Raw genomic sequence first — 20099 nt, 5'->3', positions numbered from 1 at the left:
AACTCTGTGCAGACTAACAAAGTTAACTTGGACAGGAGAGAAGAGGGGACAAGAGGAAGAGAGGATGGCAGGTAAAGTGGGGGCAGGGGGGTAGGATTTGTGAGGACAAAGACAGAGAGGACAGAAAAGGATAAAATTGTGGAGCAGACAAGGTAGAACAGAAAAGTAGAGAACAGCAGAGAAGAAAATGGAATAGGCTGAAAAAGACTGAGGGTGGATGAGGTTAATAAAAGAAAGGAGTTAAGGAGTTAAGGGAGGAGGGAGAAGAGAAGAACTGAAGACAAGAGGAAGGAAGAAAGATGAGGAGGAGAGGAGGTGAGTGGACGAGACAAAATGAAAAGGACAAGGCAGGAAGTGTGACACTGTTGTGCTAGTGTCCGGCCAAATGTATGTGTGTGTGTGTGTGTGTGTGTGTGTGAGAGAGAGACGGGGGGAAAGGTTGACAGGCTTATGATGTCATCAGATGACATTTAGTAGACAGGGGCCATGCAACAGATGGGGTGAAAGTGTGTTCATGTCTGTCTATGTTACTGTGTGTGTGTGTGTGTGTGTGCATGTTGTGTGCAGGGACACCTTGGTTTCAGAAGTGATGTGACATTAATTGGTCCAAAAGGTTGCCAGGTTCAAGTTAAATGTTCATCATGTGGACGTTGCGTCTGTGCGTGATCATGGTCAAAATTTCCGGTACTCTGGTGTCCCTGTGATGAGAAGTCTTCTTCTATCAGGAGTCAGTCCTTTGGAGTGTTAAAAGTTCAAAGGACACAGCTGGAAAGAAGGGGAAGACCAGCACCATAAGTAACAACTCATGTATTGTATGCCTGAGACAAACTCAGGCACCGTGCCTTATTCCCAGCCTAAATCTGACTGATAGTAAAGAGGAAGGACATTTACTCATGACTTAGAAAACTGAGGTTTACAAAACTGAGAATTAGTAATCAATCGATAATGTAGTTGATCAAATTTCAGCTGTCAACTGCTGACAACTTTAGGTCACAGTGGCAACAAGTCATGCAAGGTATTCCCGATGGCTCGCACATCAGACAAATCTAAGTCTAACTTTGATTCTTTGAGTTGCCCCAGAGGATTGCATTGCAGCCATTGCCAATATTGGTGATTTGTGTTGGTGGTTTGTGGGGTTTAAACCATTACTACAAAGTTACTGACCTTCAGAAAGTCTCACAAATTGGATCTTTGGAAGTTTCATTGTTTGTTCAGAACTTATTTACCCTCCATATTCTTCATGAGTGTTGCCTTTTTTCTTTACTTGTCATCAATTCTAAATGTAACTTTCCTTTTCCTGTGGTTTAATGCAAACTTCCACAAGATTTGTTTTCCTAAAAAGCAAGTCGTTTTATATTACTGTGTTTATATTTAGTAGTTTGAATATATGGAACCCCAGGTACATAGACATAAAGCCTGTAAAAAATGACTAGAAGAAACGCTGAAACTGAATGGATCACTTTACAAATTGCAGTTACAGTACAGCATCACACAGGGCACACAGGGCAAAACAATCAAGTGCACCTCAAGTCATTAGCAAAGTCATTAAGCTGCTAATTGATGTCAGTACACAGAACCTGAGAGGTTTCCTACAGTGTTTGAATAGGGCAAATGTGGTTTGTGTTCAGTTTGAATTAATAAGAATTTCCACCATCTCTGTGCTGTAGCCATATGAGAACAATATGAGTTTGACCATTTTAATAGATTCTCATATCTAAAGCAAACTAAAATGTCTTCAGCAGACATAAGACAGTATATTGTTAAATGTGTGTACCTGAGATGTGATCTCAAAAAGGTTTAGTTTCATTTCATCTTGACTTTAAAGTCTGCTGTTTTACGATGACAGGCTTTGGCCTTCTGTACTGCACTAAATGCACTCAATTTTCCTGTGCAATGATGGGTTGTTACTGACATTTCAGTTGTGACTACTTTCAGCTCCACTTCCAGAAGTGGTTTCGGAAATTTGGTTAATCTGTTGGCTTGTTTGCATCCTGTCTGACCTCCTTTATCACATTTAGTGTCATGCCAGGCAAAGTTTCATGAGCTATTTTCAGATTTAGTTTCAGTTTACACTTGAGGGCCAGATTTAGATTTGTTTTTGTTTTCATGTACAAGTGAAAGGACTTCAGTGCGTGTCCTTAAAAATGGGTCTTATTTGATGTTCAACTGCTGTATAAGTTATCCATCTGTCACTTAAACTAAATGAATATTTTTTTAGCTTATGACAGCAAAAGTTTTGACTCACACATACATTGCAGAAGAAAATATTCAAGTTACCTTACATATTCAAATCTTTCCTTGTTTCCTTCCTCTGTCCTAGTATTTCTGCTTGCTGTGAGGAGGTGACAGCTCAGTGGTTTGGAAACAGGCTAAAATGATCCCCTAGGGTGATTAGAGGATAGAATACTGGAAAACACTGTAATATAGGCAAATGAGGGGATACATTTTGAAATGCACAGAGCTGTGGTTAAGTTGGAGTAATTGTAATAAAAGTCTATCTCAAAATAAACATGATCCACTGTGGAATGCATTATAATGAAACAATACAGTACAGCCCTCCACTCGTACATTTCTCTCAGTTTTGTTTGGAAAATGCCACCAAGCACCAACTGCAGTTAAATCTTTCTGAATTACAATCAAGATAATTGACATTTACATGCAGTATTTGAGTGCTTAAAAAAAGACTGAGGTTTTCACATACAGAAAAATCCAATGTCAGTCAAACCTTTGAAAAATGCTCAGACCTTGAAAGTGCACTGAGAGGATGCTGCCATTATGGCTTTAATGACATGCTTTCTACTCAAGCAACAGTTATTTTCTGTGCTGCAGAATGCACTATTACGCCAATACCACTTAACCAAAGGCAAAGGTAGAAAAAGGGAGAAGCATTAACAAGTATTGTCTCCATGGTTACCTGCCGATTAATTTATGGTGGTGGTCAATAAATGAAACTATGTTTGTTGTGTTCCAATGTACAATTTAATTGCCAGCCCTGCCAGCCAATCAGAAACAAGTACTATCTGTGTATGTGTTATAATTGCAGTAATGAGTGCAGCCTGTACTGGAAATCACGACTGTGTTACATGAGTCGGTGATTGGTGTTAGGGCTGAATGTATGTAACCGCGTTTGTCTGTTTGTTGCTGGCCAGAAAGAGTCAGGTTGTTGGTCAAGTGCAGTAAACAAAAGCAGGCTTGTCTTTTTTAGCTGACGAGCATCAATTTTGTTGGCTAAAATGTCGGCTGTTGCTGACATGTTTTATCATTATTTCAGCAGCAGCAGCAGTATATAATTTTCAACAACTTTTCCAGCAATTTGAAAAAAAAAAATAGTATGTGAAATTTTGTGACCTCAAGTTAACCTCAATAAATGCCTATGACAGCTTACAATGTTGATTCCAAAAAAAAATGTTCATTAACAGTTCATGAACAATGAAATAGATGTCACCTCATCAAGTTTATTAATTTTTAAAAAATATTTGATTCTTCTAAATTGGATGCCAGTAACACGTTTCAAACTGGTTAGGACAGGGGCAACAAAAGATTGAGAAAATGGGGTAAATCTCACGCAGCGCAGGGGCTCAGTGGTTGAAGCTGCACAGAAAGAAGGTAGAGTTTTCGTGTTTACCCCGTTCTCATGCTGGTTTCCTCTGGGATGCTCCAATGCCCTTGATCAAGGCCCTGGCTTAGATCTGGAGTTGGTGCCCAGGCACGATAGCTGTTCAATGCTCCTCAGGGATGGGTTAAATGCAGAGAATAAAATGTTTCACTACGTTGTACTGATTATTTCACAAACAAAGATTCTGCACAAAAAAGGCATCAAAAGATTCGCCACTTTGTCAAACACCTGATTGTTTAAAGGATATTAGTACATTAGCCTCAGGAATGCTTTGTAAAACAGTATGGTAAACACAATTTGCATTCTGTACATTTTCTACAGCATCAACATCTTTGGAAAGTTGTAATGTAATTTCACCCAAGGGGAGCAAGGAACCATTGATAATTTACTGTAAACACTCACAAGTGCACAGTCCGTGCTTGTTTTCTGTTTCCTGAAAAGCCGTCTTTGTGGAGACGTGAGGGTTCGGTTTCAGCAGAGCTGTTCAGGTCAAGAAACACAAACTGTCTTCTTTGTGATGTCACATTCATTCACAGCGATGGAGATGTGAGGTGGCAGACACACACACACTGCGTGTTGAGATGTTTGGATGGAAATGTGTCATGGCATGTAGATCAGCTGTGATTCCCCCACTGCTTTGGCACCTGTCAGTTTCTTTCTTTTTTCCTTCTTTCATTCATTCTTCTTTCTTGTCATAGTTGTCCTGCTCTCTACGTTTACAGTCGTCTTTTTGTCTCCTTTATGCTCTGCTCTTTCTTTAGACACCTGTCACTATCCTGTCCTTAACCATCCCCTCAGCCTGCAAAACGTGTCCACTCGCCTTACTGTCACGGCCTGGGTGTGTTTGTCTGTGATTTAAGAGACAGAGTGTGCGTTCAGCTGTACCGGAGTGTATGTGTGTGTGTGTGTGTCCGCTTGTGTCAGCCATCCTGTCAGTTGAAAAACTATGTGTAAGTCAGTGAAGGCTACAAAGTAACTTCCTAACGCAGGATCTGCAGGCTAGTCACTTCAGCAGCGTCTCTCACTCTCTTGCTTTATAGACACAGCCGTCTCGCATGGTTAAATATGTCCCTGGCTTCAAGTCTGTCTCTCTCTTTGAATGACCTCTGTAGCTGTTTTTCTTCCAACAGTAAACTGTGGATACAGCTCCTTGTAGCACATTTATAATAATAATCATTCCAACCGAGCTTCCTATTGAAGCAAGGAATTCTTAAGAACATTGAAAAACTGTACCCAAATCAACATGGCGCATTATATGGACACAGTGTTATATGATAAACAATCCGAGTGGCTTTTCAAAGCAAGGAAAAAATGTATTTGTGAAGCATGTTCTAAGTGAAATACTTACATGAAAACAGTGATTATACGTTTAAAATGTTTATTTCCATAAAGCAGTATTTTGACAGGAACACTGACTCAAATGACTCTGTGTCACATGAAACTGTTTCCGGAGCCCTGTGTCTCTTTTTAGCCTCATTTAGCAAATTGGTTTGATTTTACAGCCTACACATTCACAAATTTAGGCTGATATCAGCATAAGCAAAGCTCTGTATGCTACTGACTCGGCACTAAATGGCAGAAAAAATGTAGTGATGAGGGGATGAGATTGTGCAGCTTGAGTAGCACGTTGGCGCAGACAAAAACAGAATATTGGTACACAGCACCACCACCCCTCCTTTGCTTCATCAAATCTTTTGTCTTAGCATCTGTGCCAGTTTCACTGGAGCTCAATGCCAAATCAGTCATGTCTGTCTCTCTGTCTTTTTAAGTGTCTGTCGTCCACTCACTCACTCACCCGTTGTCAGCTTGTCCACCTCACACTTACGTCTGTCTGCAGTGGTTGGTCTTGTTGTCCTGTCCCACTGATTGTTTGTGGTTGCAGTTTGAAGCTGTTCTTCACTTCATTAGATGTCCAGGTCTAACTTGGTCTGCTGCTAGTTTTTTCTTGTCTTTCTTTTTTTTCTTAAATTCTCTCTCAATGTCTGTCAAAGTCTGTTCCCTGCTTTCCTCTTTCTCTGTAACTCACATTGGATGCCTTTCTGTGAAGAGAAACCAGTGTAACAAATAATTAAATTAATTCGATAAGTACACAGTATGTGTTTTTTTCTGATTGAGAGTTGATCCAGTTAACCTTTACAGAATGGTATTTAATTCTGGATTCCTGATCTTTTCCAGAACATAACGGACTAGCTTAGTTTTAAACTTAACTAAAAGCGCCTTTTCATTTTAACCACGTGTTAGAGAGCCGCTGTGGCAAAAATACTTTGAGTGTTGGCTGCAGATGCTCAAGGGTACCTTGTTTTTGTGACACCTGTGTGAATGTAGGTACTTGTGTGTGTAAAAAGCACAAAAAAGGAAAATAAAATACTAATAAAAGCTGTTCCATAACCTTTTTGGAGGTCAAAACTCCACAGGGTACTTTTATTACATCCACGGTCTGTACAGCACCTTCATTATGTGAAATGAGCGTCAAATGACCCCCACAGTGCTTTGTGACTCGGTCAGTGTGTGCTGCCCTTAAGAGTCACCTCATGAATCCAGTTACTGTCATTATGTCTTGTTTACGAGAAACAAGAGAAATCTTTGCACACTATCAGATTTAGCATTGTGAATGGACATTTCTGGGACTGGTGGGCAATACTTGCTCACAGATTACATTTACAATAGTTCAGACTTGTTTCGTTTCATTATTGTTTTCTGTTTTGTGGGAATCTTAAGCTATGTCCCACTACTGTGACTACATTCATTCTCAGTTCAGGAGCCCCTGAAGGAAATGAAGCTCTGACCCTGGCACTGTTTGTGTCTTGCCCTACCCACTGAACTATGTAAAATCATCTACTTTCATGACGTTAATACAATCTATTTTTTATTGATTGATTGTCTTGACATTTGAGTATAGTCTCTGGATATGCCCCTCTGGGCAGGTGAGAGCTGCTGAGTTAGAATCTTTGGGAGCAGCATACAGCAAATATTAATTTACTTTAACCTGGATATGTCTGAGTTAAGCTGATTAGAGGTAGACTGTGGCCTCTCTCTCTCACTCTGTCTTCATTGCAGGTGCAGAGGTGTGTGCGTGTGTGTCTGTGTGTGTGTCAGTGATGGATGTATTGCAGATGGTCTCAGCTCCATCTAATTATGCTGTGGACACTGGAGGAAGTCCTGCACAGAGGTCACTTAGGACACACACACACACGCAGAATGAGAGAATGGGAGAGAGAGAGTGTGCTCGAGGTGCTTCTGTTAAATTTACTTTTTCTTAAACAGTCTGCAGTTGCTGGTAATGTCAGTGTGATCTACACACATGTACTCCATCAAGATTACTGCACACACACACACACACACACACTTACTTTTTCACGTTTTCACTCAACTTGGAAATGTTTCCATGTTATCAAATCAGTCTGCACTGAAACTGTGTTTTAACATTTCATATGAAGATCAGTGGCTTTATGCAGCGACAGGTTATTGGTTTGGATGCGCCCACACCATAAAAGTTTATGAGAAGGATAACATATCTCTTCACTAGTCAACATAAACATGAAACTGTTCTCAAACCCATGAAACACTGCAGTTTAAATGTCAGGACTCTACATCTAGGTTAGGCTGGCTGCATGGTAATAACATCATCCATCCTTCAAGTCCAAATGTTGTGAAATGTACCTTCTATGGGAATATTCTGTTCAGCTACAGTGAACCATCTGTTCAACAGCCATCAGCTCTAATAAATGGACTAAATGTTGTATGCTGTTGTACAGTGGAGAGTTCCAGGAAGGCCAAGTTAAATTATTCTCAACAATAACAAGGAAGTAATGAGCCTGTATCTACATTACGCTGCCTTTAGTGTATTGATTTATTGCATTTTGTTGTGTTGCGGTTTAAAATCCCAGTAAACTATATTACAATAAAAGAGAGTGTTCATTAAAAATTAAATACAAGAAAGCTGGAATCACAGCGCTCTCACCTCTGATGCTCACTGATACAAAAATCCATTTTGACTGGGTTAAAGAGAGAGAAAGGTAACAGCTATGGAAGCAAAATAAGCAATAGATCTGATACGAGTCCTTCCAAATAAAATGACAGATGTGTGCTTGAACTGTGACATTTGATGCTGAATTAAATAACGAAAAAACTTCCCAGAAATAAAAGTGCAGTTGTGCAGTACAAGAAAGAATTCAAAGAGAGATCACTTCATTCGGTCGACTGGCTGCGACATCCGAAGTAGCAGGTGTGGATAAAAGGAACAGAAAGTCGTGACAGCTGGTAGAAATACAAAATACAGCAGCATTATAATCCAATAGAGCCAATGTTTTTCATAAAAGTCTGGGGTGTTGCTCAAACAGGTGTTTCAAGAAAACTCTGCTGCCAGATTTAACCTTAAAGCATCAAAACAAGGGAGAGATAAACATTACGCTGAGTTTTCCTGAGGGTCACAGAACAAGCCACCTTGTGTCAAGGTAATGGGAGTGTCAGTCAGTGTGGCGGAGAAAATATCCTGTAGGAATGCATCATTTCTCCAGGTTTCATCATAATCTAATCAGTGGTGTCTGACATATCCTTCACGCATGGCATCCACATGCAGCTTCCAAAAAATAACACTGATCTTCTTTAGAAAGAGATGAAAGTCTCGCCCCTTTGAAGATTTGTTCACAAAGAGACAAACAGCAATGACTTATATTGACCAAATGAGTTGTTAAGATGGATAGTAGCTGCTCTTGACTTTAATTTATCTTTAATAAGGAAGGTACTGCACCCACAGCCTGACACCTACTGTTATTTGTCCCTGAGCAAAAGCACTTTGAACTGTTTCCAAGTACATTTATAGCTTGAACCCTCCAAGAACATTTGGGATTAGATGGTCATAAGAAATACAAATTCAACTCTCCAACTTTTAAATTCAAGCTAAGTGATTCTCAAGTGTAGCCTAGAGAGCAACTGCCAAAGAAAAAAAGCCAAGCTATTAATGGCTTAGCACAGATAAGCCCAAACGGTGTTAATAAAAGATTGGATAATGATTTTCAAAGAAGGGAGAGGGGACAGAACATAGGGCAGAAATAATTAATCACCTTGAATGGGGGGAAAGAAAAAAAGAGGTGCAGAACAGAGAGAGGAGAGGAGAGGAGAGCGGGAGATACGGAAAAGGTGATAGGAAATGAGAGGAAAGGAACAGATGAAAATGACATGAGAGGAGGAAAAGGAAGGAAGGGCAAGAGGTTAGGAGAGGAGAGTGACAAGAAGGGGGAAAAGATAATGCTAATATCATAAAAAGAGACTGACACCGAGCAGCAATAATTAATCACCAAAAGTAGAAGGAAAGATGAGGACGGAAAGGGAAGGGAAAAAGTAGGGGAGAGAGGGGAAAGATGTGGGAGAACAGGAGAGGTTAGGGAGGTTGAACAAAAAATTTTGTCAAGATTACTTTGCAGTATAAGCTTCAAGTGCAGCGTGAGAAAAATTCCAAATAAACAACAGGGTCTAGACAGGACTCCTGTGAGTGTATGATCACGGTAATGAGACTGACGGCAGCAACAGAAGTGTGATCCAGGAGGGGTTGAGGGAACACCAGTTTTTGGAAAACGTATATCAAAACAGAAGTTTTATGGGCTGCATGTGCAAGGAAATTGAAATAATGACATAAAATGAAATAAAAAATGTGAAATATTTACTGTAATAGCTTATTTTTGTTTTTTGATAAGTACTGCATAATTAAACGTTATTATTATAATTATTATTATTATAGTAGTAGTAGTAGTAGTAGTGTTAGTGCTACTCAGCCATTACTTAACCGTAGTGTTAAAGTTTTCCACTCAGGTTTGTTAGGATATATTTTCAAGATTCAAGACTCAAGATTCAAGGAGCTTTGTTGTCATTTCACACATGTAGAACATGAGTGGAACGAAATTAGTTTCTCCGGTCCTGGTATAAGCCCAATTACCTAACAACATAAATATAAACAACACTATATAATATAAAAAAGCAATCAGAATAGAAGATATAAACATCAGTATAAAAAGTAGTGCAAATGACAGTAGTGCAATGGGATGAGTAGTGCGAGAGTTCTGTGCAAATGGCTCCATTGTGCAATGTTCCATGGGTGGTATTTATCCTTGACATGACGGGGTTAATGGGATGAACACTGTAGATGCAGGTTTGATTTTTATATCCGAGTCTGATTTTACCCTGAGTATCACTGCAACACCAGCAACTTTCAGTTTACAACAGTGATTTATGCATCAGTCGTAATGCTATGTCATTATGGAATAAGGCATAAAGTATGTGTTTGCTCATAGAATGGGGCTTTACGCAGTCTTCTTGATGTGTTGCTGCATTATGTTTTCCCACTGTGGCAGAAACAAACAAGTTATTACTCTTGCTGCTTTTCTTCTCTGTACCATATCTCTAAAAAAAAAAAAAAAAAACCAGAATGAAAATTAGGTTTTATGTCGCAATCTTTTATTTACACAAACACACAGACTCAAGCAGAAGCAGAAATCTTGCTTGCTATTTTAACATTCTCAGAGACTGTGCCTTCTCACATTGTTGTGGATGACCTCGGCACAGTATATCTGAAAGCACAGAGGCAGCGTGGTGGCCCATAGTGATTAGAGTGTCAACCCTTTAACTGGAAGGTTAGAAGTTCAGCCCTCTATGACCCCCAAGTCTGCACAAATATCCTTGCCCATCTAACATACAGTAGCAGTGGCAGTTTCTTAATGGCCAGAGGAGTGAGCTTTTTCCTGGCTAACTATATCAAGTCGTTCCTGAGTAACCTTGATTCAAGGACTATGTAGAAGGTAACAACCAGTTAGCAAAGAACAGAATCAGTGCTGAATGATGAGATTATTGTAATTCTTAGAATTCTTCTAAAATTATAGTGTAAGAGGATTCAGATATTCATGTAACAGTTTAATTATAGTTAAAAGATTTTGCAGAATTCTTCTGTCTCCAGTTGTGTCCCTGTTGTCCCTACTCAAGCATTCTCAGGCCGACACTGAATCCTGAACTGCTCCCAGTGATCTGAGCCATTACGGCTGCACACCGGCTTGTAAGTGTGTATGTGATTGTGTGAATGAGAATCACACCTGAAAATGTTTTGGATGAACATGCTATGCTGTCTAAATACAAGACCAATACTCAACATCGAAAACTGTCTTTTTTAAGCCTTTCCAAAACAAAACTATTAGGGAATAAGAGCATTTTTTTTGCAGTCTGCTCTAATGCAGGGTGCTTGTTGCAAAATCCAGCAAGTCAGGCTAACAACGTTACTGCTTTGTACCTTCCAGGGCCAAGAGCCACATCATTTACTAACTGCACTACTGCACTAGCTACAGCTAGTAAAATCAACTAACAGCAGCCATCATTTTAACTAGACAAATCTGCGGTTGCCGTCAAGAAATGAGAACCTGCTTCAGCCAGGAAATAAGAATACCTCAGTGATAAATCATTATTTTATTTACAAGACTCAAAAGTTATTATGTTTCTAAAAAGGAACGCTCATCAATAAATGTTAACACCAGCTGTGTTTATATTCTGCACAGACAACATTATCTTTACTGGAGTCCCTTATTTAGAGTTACTTGAGTAAAATTCTTTGACAATTATGCCTTGCTCGTTATTCTAACTGCTGCAGATTTTGGGATTGTAGATTCTTAGTGTCACCAAATAAATAATTACAATCACTGTATCCGTGCTGACTCCAGAGGAGCAATTTTGCTGTTGACGGTACGCTTTTACCAACTAGTCCAACGGGCTCAAAGCCAAATTATGCATGAATTGGTATCTCAAAAATAGCATTTTGTTTGGAGCAATTATGAAAATCATGGAGGTCCATCACTGTACCATCAAAAAGATGTACTCCTATTGAAAATAAGATTTATGGTCTTCTCTAAAACCACAAAATACGATAAGTAGATCTGTCCTTCTCAAGTGTTCTGAGAACAACCAAGACATATAAAATAATTATAGTTACAGTGCATCTGGAAAGTATTCACACTGCTTAGCTTTTTCCACATTTTTTTTATGTTACAGTCTCATTGTCACACCGCGGTGAGGTATTGTCTTGTTTTGGGTTTTATGTCTTGTCATTTCCTGTTTAATTTTGAAGAGTAACTCTCCTTTTGTTTCAGGTCATTTGCCCTTCCTCATGTGTCTCCAGTCTGATTGTCTGCCTGATTACCTGATTGTGTCCACCTGTTTCCCATCACCCTCATGTGTTTGAAATAGTCTGTGTTTCCCTTGTGTTGTGTTAGTGTGTTTTGTCCTTTGTGTGATCACGCCGGCTCAGTCTAGTTTCTAGTTAGATTTAGTCCTAGTTTTTCCTCTTGTGATTTTTGGTTGTAGTTTAGATTTTCCTCCAGTTGGAGTGATTTTTTGTTCTTAATTACCTTAGATTGTAGATTTATTTCTCCCTTGGGAGCGTTTTTTGTTCGTAAAATTTCATAACCAGTCTTTGTTTCCTTTTCTCTTCTTTTCGTTGTTAATGTTTCATAGCCGTGTGTTCTCTCCTAAGGAAGAACGCACGTTAGGATATTTTCATAGCCTCGTTGTTTTTCACTCTGCCAAGACGCTTGTCTCAGATGTCGTCAATAAAGTCTGATCTTTGGAAATCAAGTCTTGGTGTCTAAGTCCTGCTCCGAGCCCCCGCTTGACACTCATTCATATATTAAATTTCTCCCTCAAAATTCTACACACATAATCCTCATAATGACAAAGTGAAACAAGTTTGCTTTTTTAAAACATTTTTTGTTTGCAAATTCACCAAAAATGAAAAGCAAAAAATGTTACATCTTCATAAGTATTCACACCTTTTGCCATGATACTCAAAATTGAGCTCAGGTGCCTCCTGTTTCCATTAATCATCCTTCAGAGGTTTCGTCAACTTGAGTTGAGTCCACCTGTGGTGAATTCAGCTGATTGGGCATGATTTGGAAAGGCACACACCTGTCTATATAAGCCCTCACAGTTCACAGTGCATGTCAGAGCACAAACCAAGCCATGAAGTCAAAGGAATTGTCTGTAGACCTCCGAGACTGGATTGTGTCGCATTAAAGGTCCCAAAGAGCACAGTGGCCTCCATAATCCGTAAATGGAGGAAGTTTGGAACAACCAGGACTCTTCCTTTTGAGGGAAAAAAAATGAATTTAATCCATTTTGGAATGAGACTGTTACATAACAAAATGTGCAAAAAGCAAAGTGGTGTGAATACTTTCTGAATGCACTGTTTAATATACATATACAGCAATTACTGATGTGTGTGTTGTGACTAATCTGACACATACATTTTAGTGAAAGTAATTCTTATTTCTTTTTTTAAAAAAACAACCCCCCCCCCCTCCACACACACACACACACACACACAAAAGATAACCTCTTGTCACTTTCAACTCTAATTGTGTTTCTACAAAACAGAGTGAAGTTAAACTGTTGTTAAAATGCCTCTGAGTGAGCACGTTTATTGACATACCTTAATAAATGTTTTCTAAGTGTTTTGGATGAGGTCAAGAGAGCAATAACACTTGTTTTTGTTAAGCATCTGTTCTTGATAGAACCTGACAGCTTTGTGCTCTGCTGGCTTGTGTTATTTAAACACAACTTTCATTACAACGTGAATGATCTTTAACTACCACATTCACATTGCTTCATAACCTCATTTGTTCATGTGCTGTGGATATTTTATTTTTCCATTTCCATTTATTTTTTCCATATTTTTCCATTTTTTCAAATGTTATATGGAGAGATGAGATAAAGCAGATAAATCCACCAGACAGACACAAAGCCTTTGTGGTTCATGCACCACCTTATTCTCTGACAAAAGATAAACGAGTAAAACAGTCTGATTTCACATAGCTGTGCCATGTTCATCACCTCACCTTCAAGTGTTAACATGGTGCTAACAGGTGTCAGCTTTTGCTAATTGGCACTAAACTAAAAGTCCAGCTGATGCTGATGTGAATGTCATTGATATTGAAGGTATTAGGTGACAAAGTGTTTGGAAAAATTTGAACTTTGACCTGAGGTTTAGGGACCTTTACAGTTATTACAGTGCCAGATTTCATAGTAATCTACCCAGTAGTCATATCACACCTGTGAACCCAAAATGACTTACTGTAACTTGAGGACAATTAGATGAAGGATCATATAAATCCATCTGAGGCTTGAAGACAACAACTAGACTACATTTTATTTTAAGATTGGGCTGGAAGTATTTAAATAAATAACTAATTGAAATAAATTAATTTTCCACGGATTATGTGGACTGATTTACAGCCACAAAAATAAATAAATAAATCTTAGCGATTTTTGATGGCACTTGAGTGCAGTGGAATCTACAAAAACTTTGCCACAATTGTTCTACAATCACCTCCAAAAGAACTACATTGCAGTACAGTACTTCAAAATGTGTAGTTCTTTGCTTCCGCTCACTACACTCAGTTATCTGTAGAGCCTTGTTGCAGTGTTTTTCTTTTTATCTGTCAGTCAATATTAAGCGGGTTCTGCAGTTCTGCTCAAGCCTGTTATGTCATGTGAAAATAAATGGTTTCCTAATTAGGAGAAGCCAAAACAAAAATATCCAGTCCATTTTCTTTTTTTACCTTTCAGTTGGCTTTTTTTCTGTGGAAGACACTGGTACAATAAATTCCATGACACTTAATTTACAGCAGACTGCTTCAGCGGGTGGATTGAAGTGGACGATTTGATTCTTATTTTGCAAGAACAAGTTACAAAACTACAATCAAGTTTACCACCAGTCACCACATTTACTGGTTATCACAAGTACACTACACTACAAGTATAATTTTCTATTTTTTTTTAAGCTAATGAATACAGATATGTAGAGATGCATTGAAATCTAAGAGCCGAGTAAGGAAATCATAAAAGAAGCAAAGGAAGGCCAACAAATCAACAGGATTCAAAAATAGCAAAACACATTTGGCTAAAAGCAGATAGCAGACACGACAAAACAGAGAAATCCTTGATCATAAGCAAGCCTCGGTGTAGAACGATGTCAAGGAGAGCTTCTTCCTTCACTGCACATGCCATGAGAAGGCTTGAACAAAGTTTCCTTTGTTGTTTAAGAATAAATCTAGCAGTGAAAACCATTTCCTAATATACAACTTATTATCACTTAACAAGGAAATTTAATGTGCTATATTTTGATGCTATCACCCAAGAAAACTCTTTGTAATAATTCAGTTTTGTATTCTTTCATCAGTGAATAAATGCCTAGCCTCCAGTTTAGTAGTTCTCATTGTTGCTTTTTTAATCTTATGTCTTTCTTTGGAGAAAAATATCGTTGTGTTTCGCTCAAAGCTTTTTTAAACTTCTGGAAAATAATGTTTAGCATTTGTTGGATTATTTGCATTGTGTATTATTTATCTCCATAAAGGTATTGTTTGCAGGATTTTCTTCAATGTAATTGTTATCTCTTTGTACTCTTTCTTCTGTTGGTTTTGTTGTGGTATCCTCAGTTGGTCTTTGTTAAAATTTTGTTTTTGTATTCATATCTACATTCTCTTCTTTGCAGAAGAAGAACTTTCAATTTAGAAGTATGTTAGAAACTTTGAGATGGTGTATAGGCAACAGATATGCAAAAATAAAAGTAAAATAAAGTTTCATTGGTCAGCTATCCAAAAGCCATAGCCTCTGTGTGACCTTTTCTGCTGCTGGAGACACAAGCACAAGAGTGTCCAAGCTGTGACATTAAGGGAAACTCTGTAACGACTTCCTGTGTTTCACATCTCAGAGGATGAGAAGACATGGAAGGACAAGCTTAAACCCCACCAGCTGGTTGTCAACCCATAAATACACCTTTGACGTCTCCTGTCAAGACCTGCCCACAGGAGAGCAAGATAGTCACAGCAGAACTGCAGTCCTGAATGTGTTTTACCATCCAAATTTTGCTGGAGAGATGTGACGCAAGGGAAAATGAAACTTTAATGTTCCCCGTATCTCCGTTAAAAACAATGATCTGCACTCAATAAGGGAATCAAACCTCCAGCATCCCACATGACAAATAAAAATACTAAACAGCATCAAATCAAATTTGACTTTAATGTACTGCAGTGTGAAAATGTTACAAAATATGGCCAACTTCAAAAACAGAAATAAGTTCTTTGTGCACAAAAATCCCACACATAACAAAAACATATGACTTTTATCCCCCCACACTTATTATTAGGATACACTGTGAGAAAACCAAAGGGAAATACACACACACACACAAAGTGGGCACAGATGCATTGCATACACAAACACAGTGCACATAAATGTAAAAAGATTGGTTTACAAGCTGTGGCTTAGTGTAAGGTGTATTGTAAAATCCATTCAATGGGAGGAAATGAGAGTCATCAATATTATATATTGGGTTTTTCTATTTGGTGTGTCTCTCTGTGTGCGCGTGTGCACATCTTGTCTCATATTGATTCAGACTCCAGGCAACAAACCAGTCAGCTAACATGCTTCTGAATAAAATAAATCTGGCCTTAGAGGCAAAGGCTCCTGACACAGAGCTGTCATATCCCCTTACTCTCTGTCTCACACACAAGAGCGCGCATGCATGCATGCACGCACACACAAACACACACGCACACACACACACATACACAGCAATTTTCATCTACCCATCGGTGCGATTGCGGTGGCACAACTGAATGATTAATCACACCTGAGTTGAGGTGCTTGTGTGTGAGACACAGAAAGAGAGCAAGAGCAGATGAGATCAGACGACGAAGACAGAGAAAGATGTGTGTGTTCTGTCTCAACCCGTCACGGCCCCTCTGACAGAAAAGCGACACAGACACCCTCACAAACCTCCATTCCTTAAACAAACATGTGAAAACCTTTGGGCCAGGTTGTGCTACAGGCACCGTGTTGCTTTTTTCTGAAAGCAGTGATGTGCAAGTTTTGGACAAGATGCTGCTGATGGTAAGTGTTTGCACTTGTAGCTATCTCACTGTTCTCACCGACAGGAGAATATCCTGAAAACATCTGAGCAAATCTTTGGTACAGATACTGGTTACAATACATCAGTTTGTTATTAAACTCCTGGCATGACAGTTCAGCTACATCAAAACTGTCAGTTTATCCACATATATATATATATATATATATATATATATATATATATATATAATTACAATTACAAAACTGTCTAAGGATTTACTTTTTTTTTTGAGCGTTTGAATACCATTACGCACATGGAATAAAAACTACATGAATGCAATTTGATGTAACATAGTGAAACAAGCTGAGTTTTGTCAAATTTCCGAGACTAATCTGCCTCCAGGTGGCCTCAGACTTTATCTTTTATTTTTATTTATTTATTTTTTGCTAGAAAAACATCTTGTTACCTTTATTAATTACGTGTAGTTGTAGTAGTAGGCCTCAGTGTGCGGGCTGTGTGATCCAGTGCTATGTTTGCATGTATATGTAGCGCACAGAAACAAACACACACCAGAGGTATGAGGAGATCACAGGTGCACACACACTGCTGTGGGCTACACAAGGTCGCACACACACACACACCGATGCACACCCTCCTAGTGGTGTTAATGGGTAACAGCGCACCAAATGACAAAATTACTCTCTCTCTCCTTATCCACTCTGTGTGGATAAGAAAATCCATTCTCCATAATGGCTGTGACTGTGAGGACAGTCCCATACAATTACTCTGTGTCTAATAGCCAAGCTTGGGGTGACAGAAGTCATTTAGAGTCCCTGACATTGTTATTATATTCCTAATGAATATGCTTGGCCTACATACTGAAGAGCCTCAGTTGTGGATGCCTTTTTAGAAAGCACCTTCTGTTCCTGCTTTTCTTTTCCTTTGATACAAAGACAAGGCCTGTACAGTGTACAGTAAGAAGCCCTCATTAGCGGTGCTTGCGGCATAAAAGGAGCTTTCATGCCACTGCTTGCTAACTGCCCTGACAACCGCCTCTGTGCAAGAGCGTTCCCCAAGAGGGTGAAGCACTTTTAAAAACAGCTGCTGCCACTACAATAAGCACAATAGGCCAAAACATCTATATCTGTTGTTTCTTTCGCTTATTGGGCACAGACATGATGAATCTCAACACTACCTGAGCACATTTTACTGAACATGAGCCCATCCTTGCTTGTGAACCTTTCGAGGATACTATAATCATGATGCTATCACCTGTTCCCAATTAACCTGTGAAATGCTCCAATCAGGTGCTCCAAAGTATGCTGTGCTTTGTCGTTCTGCACAGTTGCTTGAGTTTCCAAATTATTTTTTCTTTTAAGAGTCATTGGCTGATTTTGTTTTAAAAAATACAGGCAATACATTTTATTTCTACAATAAACTCTTTGACTTTTCGTGACAGTTGTTCGGAAATATTTTCAGCTCTCATTTGCAGTTAAATATTAAAACTAGAGATTAGAGCTTCCTGCGGAACCAGCGTTCTCCTAAGCCTTTCTATTTCGAATGATTCACTAAGTGACTCACCCCAAAGCTTAACAGGCCTGGAGATGGAGCTGCACCAAAGGGCCTATGATGTGACTCACACTCAGCCCCAGTAGGTCTACTCTTAGAGCTGCGTCTTTCACAGCACCAAAAATGCTTTTCTTCAAATAAAAACATTAATTACAGAGGTTTACAAAAACAAGAAGCATATTGTACAGCCTGGAAAAGAACAGGCTGAGGAATTTTAGGTAATCCCAAAAACAGATTGCCTTGAAAAATACATGAATAAAGCAAAAGAAATTACATCCTCTTCTCCTTGTTCATCATCATTACTCTCTTCTCTCCCCATCCCTCTCTGTTTTCAGCTCTCCTCTCTCCAGTTTGAGCAACCTTGCTATACGTAGCTGTGGCCCATCCTGACCCCGATGCTTCATGGACTCCATGGAGAGATTTCTTCGCATGTTTGTATACATTGTGTGTGCATGACAGGAGCAGAGAATAGAACGATTACATAAAATGAATGCTATAGGGATCAAATGCTCACTGGAGTAAACCCAGGACACTTTTAATATATATTCTGCACATGAGAAAGAGAAAAAATACTTCAGGGATAAAGTTAAAGACAAATGAAGATCTTAATGAAAACTTTTTTGTTTTAATTTCTCCAGGATAATGCAGTCAATATCAACACTGCTTTAGAGGGAACCTGAAGTGCACACACATAAAGAGAACACTCACACATTCCAATTTGTCATCCTGTAACTGTAATGAAATAAATGGGTTCTACGATTTACTGAACTCATTCTTCTTTCCCTTTAGGGTAATTTTTTATTTTTCACAAAATTTTTCTAGTTTAAAATGAAGCATGATATCTTTAAGCCATCTGGAGTAGACTCTTTCTTTTAAACAGGTTAAACAGGATAAGACGTCCACCTAAGCAGTAAAGATGATTACAGCAAAAATAAATCTTGACCAGGCAGTATTGTTAGGTTTTTCTCTAAAAATGACAGCCAGGGGATTTGGCCCAAAAAGTCCTAAGTCTGGGTAAATTTTAGCTAATATGGCTTTTGTAAAGTGAATACAATGTACATCTTAAATTGTGTTACCTTGTGTTACTTGTGTCTGCACGCATGTTCTTATTCACAAATTGAATTCCAAGTTTAGGCCTGGTCATTGCCTAATTCTAACTGTACTGACCCACGGTGACAGCTGAGAAACACCCTGAAAGAACTTAGTAGAAGAAATAAAGAACTAATTCTGGTTGGGGATCTAAATATTAACTGGGCTTAGAAGTCAAATAAGACAAAGCTTAAGGACATAAGTCAGTTTGACCTCAGCAAAGTAATCCCAGGCCCCACTAGAATCACCTCATCGTTTCAAACTCAGAGTTAGCTAATATTCAACAATAAACCAGAGGGAATAACCAGTACATTTAAACAACTTTGCCTGGAGTGAGAGCTTGTCAACAGACAATCTACTGGCTGCTTTGAAGTCCTGAGTCAGCCGTCAGTGTAGAACCGTCTACTGGACACCACATATAAATTGCTGCTTGGCACAAACACCTGGTCAGTTAAGTTGCTTCTGATTTTCCTTTGGTTCTTCTAACATCCAAAGAACACACATTAGTAATAAAGACATGACATTTAGTTTAGAGAGGTGGGTCTAATGAAAAATACTATACAGGTGCTATATGTGTCAAGAGTTCTTAAAATTTAAACTATACAGGGGACCAAAAGTCTGAATATTTTAGCTTCTGTTGCTTCAGTGTTCACTATCCTTTTTAAATTTCTATACTTCATGAAAATACTAATTTAGTGGAATATGCCTTTCGGATTGAAATACAACTAATATGATCAATTAGAGATGATAAAGACATAATGACTCTGAGGGTTCAGAAAACGAGGCAATCCTTTGAGAGAAAGGGTTTGGTCCACTACTCTTGTTTATGCCAGTGTGTCACCTCAGGTCCCTATATCAAGGGGTTTGGATATTCATGAAGTCACAAGGCAGCCTTAGACAGCAGCCAGTGTCTGTTCCATCTTGGCTGTCAATAATGGTTTGTTA

This window comes from Scatophagus argus, chromosome 12 (genome assembly GCF_020382885.2).
Source record: "Scatophagus argus isolate fScaArg1 chromosome 12, fScaArg1.pri, whole genome shotgun sequence".
NCBI lineage: Eukaryota > Metazoa > Chordata > Actinopteri > Scatophagidae > Scatophagus > Scatophagus argus.
Note: the sequence above shows the minus strand (reverse complement) of the source record.